Below are 12,418 nucleotides of genomic sequence, written 5' to 3' on the forward strand. Positions count from 1 at the left end.
TTGAGTCTGCAGCACTGCTGAAGCCTTCTCTTCACCATCGCCTTAAAGCAGTGTTGTTTATCACAGCCGCTTGCTCGTGCGCTGTTCTTGGACATGCATGGATAGCTCTTAAAATTCCCTGTCTGAAAAACGATTCTTGCCCGCAGCTGAAAATATGCTATTAATATTTATGTGAGGGTTGTGTTATGATGAGAAATATATTGCTGAGTTCATCTTCATCTGTCTCTGTGCCAAATCAGAGCCTCGCCAATGAGACGCATGATTAATGAATACACACGGATGGGAGTCCATCAGGATTTATACCCCTCATCAGAAGCATCTGCATGTCCTCTAATGCTCAAACACAAAATTAGCTTTCACTTCAAACTCCTTTACACGTTCAGCATTTAGCATGTTTTGTGTCTGCTTTCTTCCATGCAGATGCAGAACACTCAATACACTGCATCACATGTAGCCATGACTTTTCCTTTTTTTGGTGTGAGAACAACGTAATAATGATGGAATTGGATATAATTCTTAATAGAAGATCACAGTTCGAATGGCACCAGCCTATAAATCTCCATTAACATGACAGTAGCCTTTGCTCCAAAGAGAAGCAGAACTTGGGATCGTCAGGAGAAGCCAAATTAAGATGGGCTTGAAATTTAAGTGTCAATTGAGCAGTTATGGATAAAATTGGGGCTATTAAACAGTCTGAGAGTCTGTGTGGTGAATTAAAGTTCTATTTGAACATATCTTTAATATTAACATAAAGGTGCAATGAGGGGATAGATTCTGGAGGCTTATTGATTTATACTAAAACAGTGAATTACATTTTCAGCAGGCGATCACTTTTGATGAAAATCCAGCCGTGAGAATCTCCCCACTGCACCAGGTTGAAATAGATAATAATGTATTACAACAGTTTGACTTCAACTCGTTCAATATCCAAAGCTGCTGCTGAGCACTGTAATTGGCATTCTGAAAATAGAAATGAATAGCCTCTGTATGGCCTCTTTTCATTCTAGATGCTTGAGTACTTAGAGGGAACTTGATTCACTGCAGTTGTGTGAGGATTCACAATATTTTGTCCCATTTTAATGTCAGTGATTGTCACATTTTCTTGATTTGTACTAATTCTCATCCTAAAAGTATTCACTGTGAAGTTTAAGAGAACTTGTTTTTTTATGATTTACTCAGTTCGTACTATTTCTGATGTATTAATTCACTGAACCTGTCCCTTGGCTGCAAAAAAGTTAGAGCAGTGAAAGTTAATTGGTTTCCAATATGATATACGAAGGCCAGCACATAAGAACAGCTCCAATTTATGTTACACTAACTTACAAGAACTCAGAAAAACTATATTAAGACTTTAATACATTTGAAACTGCTTTCAAACTATAAAAATTATCGTACAAGACCAGAGTAGGGATGTGATGCTCAAAACAGACGTTTGCTGAGATTTAGTGTGCAGAAACAATCCTTTTTTTCAGGGCACAGGGCTCTTATTTTGAAACATGAGACAGGAAGAACTTTTGTTGAGCTCGCAATGTGTCGGTCACATTCGTCATCAGGAGCATGATTGGCTCACGTCATGTAAGAAGAGATGTGTAGGAAGCGATCCATATTTTACAACTGATAATACAAAGTGTCACAAAATGATCAAATTATCGTACATCATGCATTGTTGATCGTACATCTGGCAGCACTGGTCTGTAACAAAGCTGATTACTTCCTGTTAGCCTTTATTTTGACAATGCCTCTAATTGGTCCTTTATATTGAAGCCCTTTTGGCAGAAGAGGAATTACTTTTTTCACGTTCATACAGACGTCAGAACATCAATAAAATTTCCTCCTTGAACATCAGTAAGTTTCAAACTAGTCTGGTTGACGTTCACTACACTGGCTGCCATTGGCCACTGAACAGGAAGTGTACAGAGGTTTTACATCGCACCATGTGATGAGTGAGAATGAACTAAAACTGTAAAGTTGTGGCTTGTCACACCTCAGCTAAAATAAAACATGCTGACAGGCAGAGGGCAACTGCAGTCAGGTGATAATTCTCTGCATGATTATTACAATTATTTTCTGTTTCCAGATAGCTTATATGAAAATACCGATAAGCTTATCAGAGTATAGACACAGCACTGTAAACTATACATATAATAAGGAGTTATTTTGTTTTTACTTTATTAAAAAGAACTATCCTTCGTAACATCTGTTTACTCTCTGCCTGTCTTATAAATACCAGTATTTCAGAGGAGTCTGTCTCTGTTAATAAAAGTGGGCACTCTTTGAACGACTGCACAGCTCTCTGAAATCACATTTCCTGATTTCTGGGATTTGACATTTTCAAAATTCAAAAGAGCTTCCTGACTGTGGCTGAAGGCAACAGTCTCCAATCTGAAGTTGAATACAGGCTCCCTGTTGTCTCACCAGCTTTACAACTTGTAAGAACATGTCGAAGTGCAAAAAACAACTTGCAGGAGTAAGAGCAGTTTATAAGAAAGCAAACTATGACAACAGTACGGTGACGTCTGTGTATGTCTTTGTTATTTTTAACAGTGCATTCGATCACTTAAAGGTTACATTGCAAACAATAGCAGCGTGAAATGGACATTGATTGTCAAAGCAACATTGCTACGAAACCAAACTTGTTATTTATTTGGAAAAAAACTGCCTCACAAAAAGTCCCATATCCCTCTGGTACAGCTGGTCTTTTTTCCTAACAGCGTGAGATGCCTCACACGGTCGTACAGCATGAAATAAAGAATTCACATCTCCACAGCTCGGAAAACATTGGAGCTCAGGAGTGTGAGGTGATCTGTGCCGGGGCCTTCACAGACAATGCCTTGTTTATTTCTTTTGTTCAAGGTTTCTGTCTGAAGTGGTTCTTAACAACCTCCACCTAGATGGTTTCACACACGGACTCACAATGTGAATGAGAGGTGGCAGGCTCCACCAGATCCGCAGGGTTGTTTCTGTGAATAGGTTCTGGTGTGGCACCCGAGGACATTAAACAAAGGTCATGAAGACGGTGTTACAGGTGAGTGGGTTGCTGTTCATACTCTGACTGTGTGTGCGGAGAGACCGAGAGCATGTGTGCATTTGTGCATCTATAGAGGAGGCGGTCGTGGGAATGAGGGAGATGAGTTGATGACAATATGTCCTCTTAGTTGTCCTTGAGGGTTAAAAGATGGAGGATCCAGTCAGGCAGAACTAGATGCCTGTCACTCACGGGTGGGTGGGGATGACAGTGGAGGCGGTGAGTGGGGAGGTTGGGATGGAGGCAGTGTTAGTTGTAATTTACTTTTCAAATGTATGTCAATACCGATTACAAAACACATGCCCCTACATTTAATTTGTAAGTTATTTTAAATACTTAAGATGACTTCCAAATTTTTAGTTAGAGCTAAAACCAGTAAAAAGCTGAGCAGAGTTAAATTACTTTCAATATCAGCATTTTTTCACTTTCTGTTTTCCCACAGCATCAACTTTGTGAAAAAGATATGACATGAATGTAAATCTCCCGTGGTTCACAGACGAAGCTAACGATCATTCCAAGACATTCAGGTGAATAAATCCATGATTGAATAGAAATAACTTGCCATGTATATATACAAATAAATAAATTGCTTTAACTGGTTTGTTTGTCTGGCAACTTGGCTCAGTCTCAGTAATTAACAAGGTTGGACATTTGATCAGCAAGGAAACTAAAAAATCAACTAATCTACAATTCGTCTACTTTTAAAAATTTGAATAAGGCAGATCAAAATTTCAAAATAATCTATAGTATATTATCTATTGATTCAAATGATGTAAGCATACTAATTACCCACTAGACTCTATAGACTATAACTGTAACTTAATACAGTCACTCGTATGTTTCTTAAACTGCAGTACGGACATTGTGTTACTACCCAGCTCCGGTGACGGGGGTAGGAAGGATGGGCTGCGTGAAGGGGAAAGGTGGCGTGAGCGCTGCAGTGCATCAGGCCTCCAGGGAGCAATATTCAGCCCTGTGATAAATTGGGGAGCCCAGCAGCTTCGACAGTCACACCGTTGAACACGGAGTCCTTTTAGTTTAGTACTTTAAGGTCCTTGCTGGTGTTAAAACACATAGTATATATGTATTTGTGTAAAAATAAATTTCACTTTTGAGCAACTGACAGTCACAGGTTAAATAGTGAGAGCTGCAGGAGTTTCATATCCTTTCGGTTTTATATTGTACCTTTGCAGAAAACTTAAACAAAAAGTGTACACCCTCAAGAATCCACACTCAGTAGGTTTGAGGCCTTTTTCTATGAAGGCATGTTAGAAAGGGAAAATCACTTTTTTTTTTCATAACACCTGAACCTTTTCTTTTATGGCAACTGCAAATGTTCCTGTCATGTATTTTATTGACAATATAAAATACTGAAGATGACTTTTAAATATGATTATGTATTTTGTGTGTGTTTCAACTGGCTATAATTTAAATTATAGAGCTTTGGTTTTTACTGTGTTTAAAACCTTGGTAGTGGGTTCACATTTCAATCATATTTTGTGGTGTTAACCGGTGGAGTTTTCCCTCTTTAAGAGCTCCTTTAAATAGACGCTGAATTACACATTTAGCTATAATTGATGGCCAGAAGCTAAAATGTCTTCATTTCAGGAGAATCCGGGTTTGACTGACAAGGAAGCTACAGAGAGTCGTGCTGTCTGTGAGTCACTCAGAGTTTGATGTGTCTCAAGCTATTTTCAGACATGTGCCGAATTCCGGACATTTTCCTAAAGTTTTTTCTGGAGGGGCTGAACGTGAGAATATCTGAGTCACTTGCTCCTCACATTTACTCAACCTTCTTCTGCCAGCCCAGAATAAAATGTCTGGTGAACATCTCGTACATAGTCCGCAGTCGTAAGAGGGGCTGCGTCACCACCCCACCTTAATTTTTCCAACAGCTACTAAAATTGATGTTTTAACTGAGTCAGTGTTATAACTAATATCATTCAAAACTGTCTTTGTGCTGTGATTGACACGAAGGCCTGGTTAAAATGCATCAAAGCAGTAATTTATCATTAACAGGTGAGTTGGCTGAAACTAAATGTTTAAGATTCAACAACTACTGTGACGTTTCTAACATGCAATGGATGCAAAACTGAAAATAAATTTGGAATACATCCAAATACAAATTTGTAAACATATTCCAGAGTCCATGTCTGGGAACAGCTTGGAGGCAGAATTCAGAATACTGTTTGTTTAATGGAAAACTAGTAAAGATATCAATTCAATTCAATTTTATTTGTATAGTGCCAAATCATAACAAACATTATCTCAGGGTACTTTACATAGAAGGCAGCAGACATTTAAGATTGGATATGTTGTTGTCTGAAGAGCTTTTATATGTGGTTTATAGTCCAGGAATTACATCTGTTAGGTATTATTATTATCACTATTATTATTATTAGATCAAGCTTTCTTTCCTGGTGAAAGTGTCAGGTGGCCTAAATAGGTTACAGAACCAAAAAAGAGAAAAATGCCTTTGTTATAAAGTTTGTCTCCCAGGTATAAAAGACAAACACTTTCAGAGTTTCAGTTCAGAACAGCTGGCCATGATCAACTCTGCTTTGTTGCCAGTGATGCAGAGGAAGCTCTATTTCTCTCCGTGTCCCCCGTCTCTCGTGTTGGCTCCTTGTCCTGCAGCAGACTTATTTTCAGAGCTCAAGTCTCTTCACATGGGCAGTCACATGAGAACGACTAATGTCTCCCAAGTACTCTGGTTGCACTCTTGGTTGGCAATGTCAGGATTTTTTGTCATTACAGTTTCTCATTTTCTCAGGAGTAAAAATGGAACATCTCTGTCAGACAGTTTGGAAATTGCCACTGCAGAGGTGTAACCTTTTACAAATGGCAGCAAACACGGTTTCTGCCAGAATAATTAATCTTTCCCCTGAATAATGACAATTAAAGAAACACACACACCCTGCACGAGAAACATTGCAGGTAATGAAAACAAACCTGGCAGCCACGTTAAGCTGAGAGACAAACAGGTGCAGGTTCCTATGGAGATACTTCTTGAAAACTAGGATCCACGAGGGAAATAATTATAGCCGGTATAGATTCTCTACCCAGGAGTGCAGATGGTTTTCATACATGCAGACACATGTTGTCATTCACTCAGACACTGTACAGTTTGCATACTTGTGCAGGCATTTTCACTAGCAAGGTGATTTTATTTATAAGACGTGAGAGATGGAGAGGGAGAGGAGAGAGGGGGAGGGGGATCTGATTGTGTGGTGTCTTGAGACCGTGCGGATTATGCTTGTGGACACTGATTACTGAGCCTGTCAACTCCCAAGGCCTGGAGAATTTGGATAAATGAAGTAAGAATGGTCTGTGAGTTGCCAGACACATGCAGGTTGCTGTTTGGTGATGCCAGCTGAATGCAGACAGTGGTTTCTGGACAGGCCTCAGCTCAGAAAATTCAATTTAGGAAATACCGGTCAGTCACTAATGCATCATCAACTTAGTCGGTACAGGGTAAAATGAGCTCACTGGCAGCGCATGACATTAATCTCCATGAAGACGACCTGACAGGAAGCAGAACACAGCAAGGTGCAGCATGTTGCTAACGGTGGAAATACAGCATGTGGCTGTAAATGAGTCATTTAGAACGACACTGAATTATCCTTTGTTTCAGTGTCTTCAACAGAAAATGACACAATATACTAGAAAACAACATTTTCTACAGAACGACTTCATATAGTGAATCTTAAGCTTTTTACACCTGACTTTTTATAAAATATACAAAAATTCTATATTCTAATTTTCTTGTAAAGTATGCTACAGGTTTTCATTTTCCTCTCTACAACTGTTCACAGCTGTAATATTCACACACATACAATTACATTTATAAACAACAGTAATGTTTTGGAGGAAATTAAATATATATATAAAATAAGTTTTTCTGCTGAACTGTTCTTCATTTACATATTTGACAAGCTGCAAAAATGTTGATACTGTCAACATTAATTTCCTCTTCCTCAACCTGCATTTGTAGTGACCACAGCATTATTTAAACTTTTTGTTTTAACAGCTTACATTATCTGAACATTTCGCTGTTTGCCAGATACATTCTTATGTTAATAGAAAACGCTGTTGCAAAATAGTAATACATAAATATACACTCTAGCTTCTCCCAGCATGTTTTAAAAAAGACAACAGAGGAGTGATGGAGCAGTGACTGTTGGAGCTTTGGCCTCATGACTACGTAGTGTGTGACCTGAAGGGTCAGGGGGACATGGGGGGGGGGGCTGACTGACCGTTGCTCGGTGTAGCGTTGGACAGAGAGCTAACCAGCCATGAGAAGATACGGTTGGACTTTCCCTTTTCTCTGCCAGGCAGAGTCTGTGGTGGGTTTGACAGTAACTAGAAGCACATTTATGGTCCTTTGAGAGAGTCACTTTGCAGCTCTGCTATAAGACAGTCTCTGGTGTGTGTGTGTGTGTGTGTGTGTGCGTGTGTGTGTGTGTGTGTGTGTGTGTGTGTGTGTGTGTGTAGCTGTGTCCCTTCTGTTTATTAACGTTAATGCTCATCAGCCCTGAACATCCTGATATGCTCTAAATACAGCTCGTTTGTCGGTGGCCCAGAGTTTTGTGTTTACTTCCGCGAAAGAAGAATAAATCTTGTACATGTCTGACTGTGTTTTTTGGCTCTTATCTGGTTTAATGATGCTAACACCACCAGTGTGAGAGACACAAGCCGAGGCTGCGATTATCCAGTCCTCTGCTTTTTATATGTAGCGTAGCAGCTGCTATCAGGCGGCAGACGTCAACAGTTGAAATAGACCTCGGAGTCTTGTCAATTACATCAATGTTAGTTAGGAGCCAGGGGATTTGGCACTTTTACTCTTAAGTAAGGGTTTCCTCCAGGATGTGGACCAGGATGTTTCTTTAAATTTCAAGTTTTTTTTACATACAGTTTGAATTTTGTTAGACAAAGTGGCAGTCGGGGGATGGTTTCAGGGTATCAAGGGTCAGTTGATACCATTGATTTGACGTCATTTGGAGCCAGAGTTCGTGCAGTAGTGATCATGGTGAAGCTGTGGTATTTAGTCGACAGACATACTCCACCAATTGTGAGTCAGTCTCAGCTGTCGCTCATGATGTTTAGCTCTGTTTTTTACAACAGCACATAACTAATTCAACTAAAACCTCCTGCGACAATGAACACGAACTACCTTAAATGACAGAAACCATCTTTTTGTGTTTTCTATTTTGAATAGGCCCATGTCCCATCTGTTAACATGGAGGATGCAGTGTTAATGAGCTATTCTGCAGTCAGCAACCAGGCGCTGATCAAGATGCTTTGGCTGTCATGTCATCCATCCTTATTTACAGTCTATGACAGTAAAGGAGAATGTTCAACTTTAAACTGCTGCTAATAAAACAGTTACTATTTCCTACTTATATTTTTTGTAAACATGCATCACAGAAAAGAAAACGTGTGCTCTGAGTCGTCTACTACATATTCAAGACAAGACCAAGGGTTTATTTAATGTTAAACTCTGCCAATTCATATATTGAGTCAATAAAATATGCAGAACACAGATCAACGTCCACAGAGCTTTCTTGGAAGCAAATTCAGAAGGATTTTTTTCTTCCAAATATAAAGCCAAAGTAGTCTCAACTTTAGTCTGGAAGCTGTACCCAGTCAGTGTGTAATGAAAGGACGCAAATTCAGACTCTAAATATAAACATTTGTGAGGCACTGAAACATTTCCGCATTGTAATTAGCACCAGGCCTTTTGGTGGTTTTGTTATATGAGGAGGTAAATAGCTGGATGCGAGCAATTAAGTAACAGCGCCCAAGTTTTCCCTCTTTTTTTATCTCTAGGAAATTCTATGAATAACAGCAACACACACCGATTCATGTTTTAACTCTCATCTACTGATATAAAAAATTATGTAAAGTTCTTTAGATCTCGCTAAAATTTATGATGTTGCTGCACATTTGAGCTTCAACTAATGCATCTTTGCTGTAGTTTAATGTTTTTTGGAAGCCATACAAAAATCACAATCCGACTATGTGGTGTATGTAGGATTAGATGAAAAGATAAAACTAGGTTGGCATGAGGTTAGAGTGCTTTTGGGAATTCACCCAAGCAATTACTTTCAGCATCAATTTGATGTTAAAATGTTTTGCAGCTGCCAATGCCAAAGGCCAGTTAAAGAAAATGCTAAGGTCATTAGCCTTTCAAAGACTGAGCTTGAACGTGTCAAGCAGCAAACGCTTAATGGAGCCTTCTTCCCATACCACATTAACGCTATTAAAACAAACAGCCCCTGGCAATGCACCCCCCTCCTGAGCCGATGCTGTTGTTTGATACTGTATTTCTCTTATTCTAGTAGATATGAAGTGTCATGTCCCTCAGACATTTCTACAGAAACACACATAAAGACCTTAAAACGTTTAAGGTCAGATTGTGGAGCAAGTCTCATGGGAGCAAAGAGCAAAAAGCTTTTTTCTATTCTCACCATTTAGCACCGGTGTTCAAAAATCACAAAAATCCCCCGTAGACAAAGAAGAGGAATAAAAATCCCCCACTGATAGAAAATCTAAAAGACCAGAATGTGATGCTGCCACAATTTAAAGGAAAGTGCATTTACCAAAAAGACATTTCATCACAAAAACACTCCTGAAGTAAGAATTATCCAAGGGGGGATAATGAGCATGTGAACAAAAAAACAAATATCTTAGGATGAAAAAGTGATGTCCAGAGAGCTTTTGGTGATAAGAGAGATGCAGAGGAATTAATGCGTAAAAGCCTGCGTCTACCTGCTGCTCCACCCCGCACCTGAATACCCCAGAGATTTCTGTGTTGTTTTTTCTGGTGAGCTCTGAGGAGGCACATGCAGAAAAGGTGCAGGAATGAAGGAAGTAATGCTCAAAAAAAAAACAAAGCAGTTACCAAATAGAAAGGTTTTCCAGGTGCAGCTTTTTCTCTGGAATAATGGAGCGTGGCGATATTTGGGGGCTTGTGGGATATATGGAGCAGATCTGGGCAGTAACTCAAGTGGAATTTTGGCAGAACTCGCAGACTATCATACTTCTCCTGTTTTATTTTTATTGCCTGAATCAGTTCATTGTGGAGCCTCTGAATCTTGGATGTCGCCTACCTCTCCCTACTGTCAACCTACTCATACCTGAAAGGGGTGTAATGACCAACTTTCTCTCCTCGTCCCCTGGCGACTCTGCCGCTTACCACGTTTGACCACCTTGCCGTGGTCGACTACAGTCTGCAGCTGCTGTTAATTTACAGGAGCACCGTGCACCCCCGTTTCCAGCTCTGAAGCACATATGACTAATCACACCAGTCATTTTAAACAACTTGAGCTCTTTCTGGCAATAAATCACCTTGGAACGTGCTACTGTGCCCATAATAGTGCTGCGTTCAGGAGGGAGGAGGGCAAGGGGAACTAGGGGAACTGTACAGTCCTTTTGGTCAACACACTATTGTGAAACAAACTCATGGCCCAGCACATGTTGTTCGATTTGTTGTTTGTTTCTATGATCTCAGTTAAAATCAAAGTGAAAACAACAAAGAGTTGATTTTCTTTGTAGCATAGCTCAGGGAATACAACATTTCCCTGGATGTTTTGCTTAAAAAGTACATATTTCCTTTCTTTTTGCTACAAAATCCTCAACACACACACACACACACACACACACACACACACATACACACTGCGTGCTCTATAAATATGCCACAGAGGTTTGTCAAGATACAAAGTTCTTCAAGCGAATGTGACACAGACCTTATCCTGGCAGAAAATGAAATGTCGCTAACTTACATTTAACCATGTTTGATCTGCTTTCAACATATTTCTTTTTACATTTTAGTGAAACCCCAGATAAACCTGAAAGACGAAATACTGGCGTATTTTTCTTCACCTCAATAACATGGGGAAAAAACGAGCTTCCAAAATGTCCAAGAGGTATTTTTTCATCTTCACCTGCCAACTGGAAGAGAGAACAGAGGGACTTCACACGGCCTTTAAAGATGCTGGTAAACCACCTTTTTCAGGACACGAGAAACGAGGGTACACCAAATTCCACAAGCCAATGTGAGATCAGAAATGTTCAGCAGCAGCAACAACCAGTAAAAAGTAGTAAAAAAATTAAATGAAGTTAAACAACACAAAGGCCTTGGCTGTGACTGTGTCGTGTTGTTTTTTTTCCCTGCCTGTCATTGTTCCGTGCTGCATCTTCCCTTTATGCCTTCTGCTGCCAAGTAACCACTGTGCCGAGCTGAGGAACAATCTGCTCCTTGTCAGGAGCGCTGAATGAATCCTGTTGCTTATTGTTGAGGTGAACACATTATTTGAATACGACCAGTCTCCTGTAATAAAGGGGCCGTTGTGGTTTATGAAATATTCATCAAAGGTATCCCCTGGAGATTCAGATGCATTCAGATGCATATCTCAGAATCTGAAACAGACTCCAGCAGACAAAAGACTGCAAGCAGCGTCTGCCAGCATCTGAACTACGAGGCAGACCGTCACAAAGGAAGTGACCTCTATAGTGGATACGTCTCCTTGTCGCTCTGCTGGTTTTCAGCCATTCCACCTCCTAATAAATCAACAAGAGCACACTCAGGGATCCAGCAGCTAAGTGGCATTTAAGAAACAGCTTGTGAGAGCTGTGAGGCTGCAATTTGGATCATTTAGATGCAAGGCAATAATTTGGCCAGATGAACGACATTAACAACAACTGGAAAGTTTTTAAGCCACTAAAAGTAAAAGTCTAAGTAACATGGGTGAGGGCTGGATTTCTTGTTGTTCAGAAAGGTAGAAAGGTTTTCCATTTGCTTACATTCACTCAGTATTGGGGATGTGACACATTAATATACAATATTCCAAAAGCTGACAATAGATACTTGCATTTCTATTTATCAGTTGTACGTGTGGCGCATTTACCTCCGTGCTAACGTATGCATTTAAAATTGTGCGTGAAAAGCATTATCAGCCAGTGTACCTTCAGCTTACTGCGAAAATGCCAAGACACAGTTTCTGCTACAAAGGCCAACAACGGCAGCTTCGGCAGACATCTGTGGCTCAGTCACTGTGATCAAAGTTGGAATTGCTGTAACGAGAGTGCGACCACCTCTCTGCTTTTATGATCAGAGCACGGCTGATATTTACGGAGCAGCAAATCCTCCCCCCATCACGACTTCATCTGTGCCTTTCGAACATATAGAACAAACCAGCCATGCCTGTAATAAGGTGGACTGTTAGAACAATTCCTAACAAAGCTGCTGGGAGACATACAGCCTCATAATTGTTCAAACATTGTTTACACCATGCTTCTGCCTTGAAGACACAATAAAAGAGGGGTTGACAGTCCTATGCAGAGACACTGGGCTATCACACTGGGACTATGGGTACTGATGAGAAGCTC

General features: G+C 40.1%; 1 protein-coding gene and 1 long non-coding RNA gene across 3 annotated transcripts in view; one reads left to right on the forward strand and one right to left on the reverse strand.

The window, feature by feature from the left end:
* Nucleotides 1-12,418, reverse strand: part of tnmd (tenomodulin) — a 45,096-nt gene that overhangs the window by 17,697 nt on the left and 14,981 nt on the right. The window lies entirely within an intron of this gene.
* Nucleotides 1,883-11,163, forward strand: LOC138411534 (uncharacterized). Its single transcript, XR_011244153.1, has 2 exons — nucleotides 1,883-3,025; nucleotides 10,862-11,163. It is a non-coding gene; the product is annotated as an uncharacterized lncRNA (long non-coding RNA).

This window comes from Paralichthys olivaceus, chromosome 9 (genome assembly GCF_024713975.1).
Source record: "Paralichthys olivaceus isolate ysfri-2021 chromosome 9, ASM2471397v2, whole genome shotgun sequence".
Classification (NCBI taxonomy): domain Eukaryota; kingdom Metazoa; phylum Chordata; class Actinopteri; order Pleuronectiformes; family Paralichthyidae; genus Paralichthys; species Paralichthys olivaceus.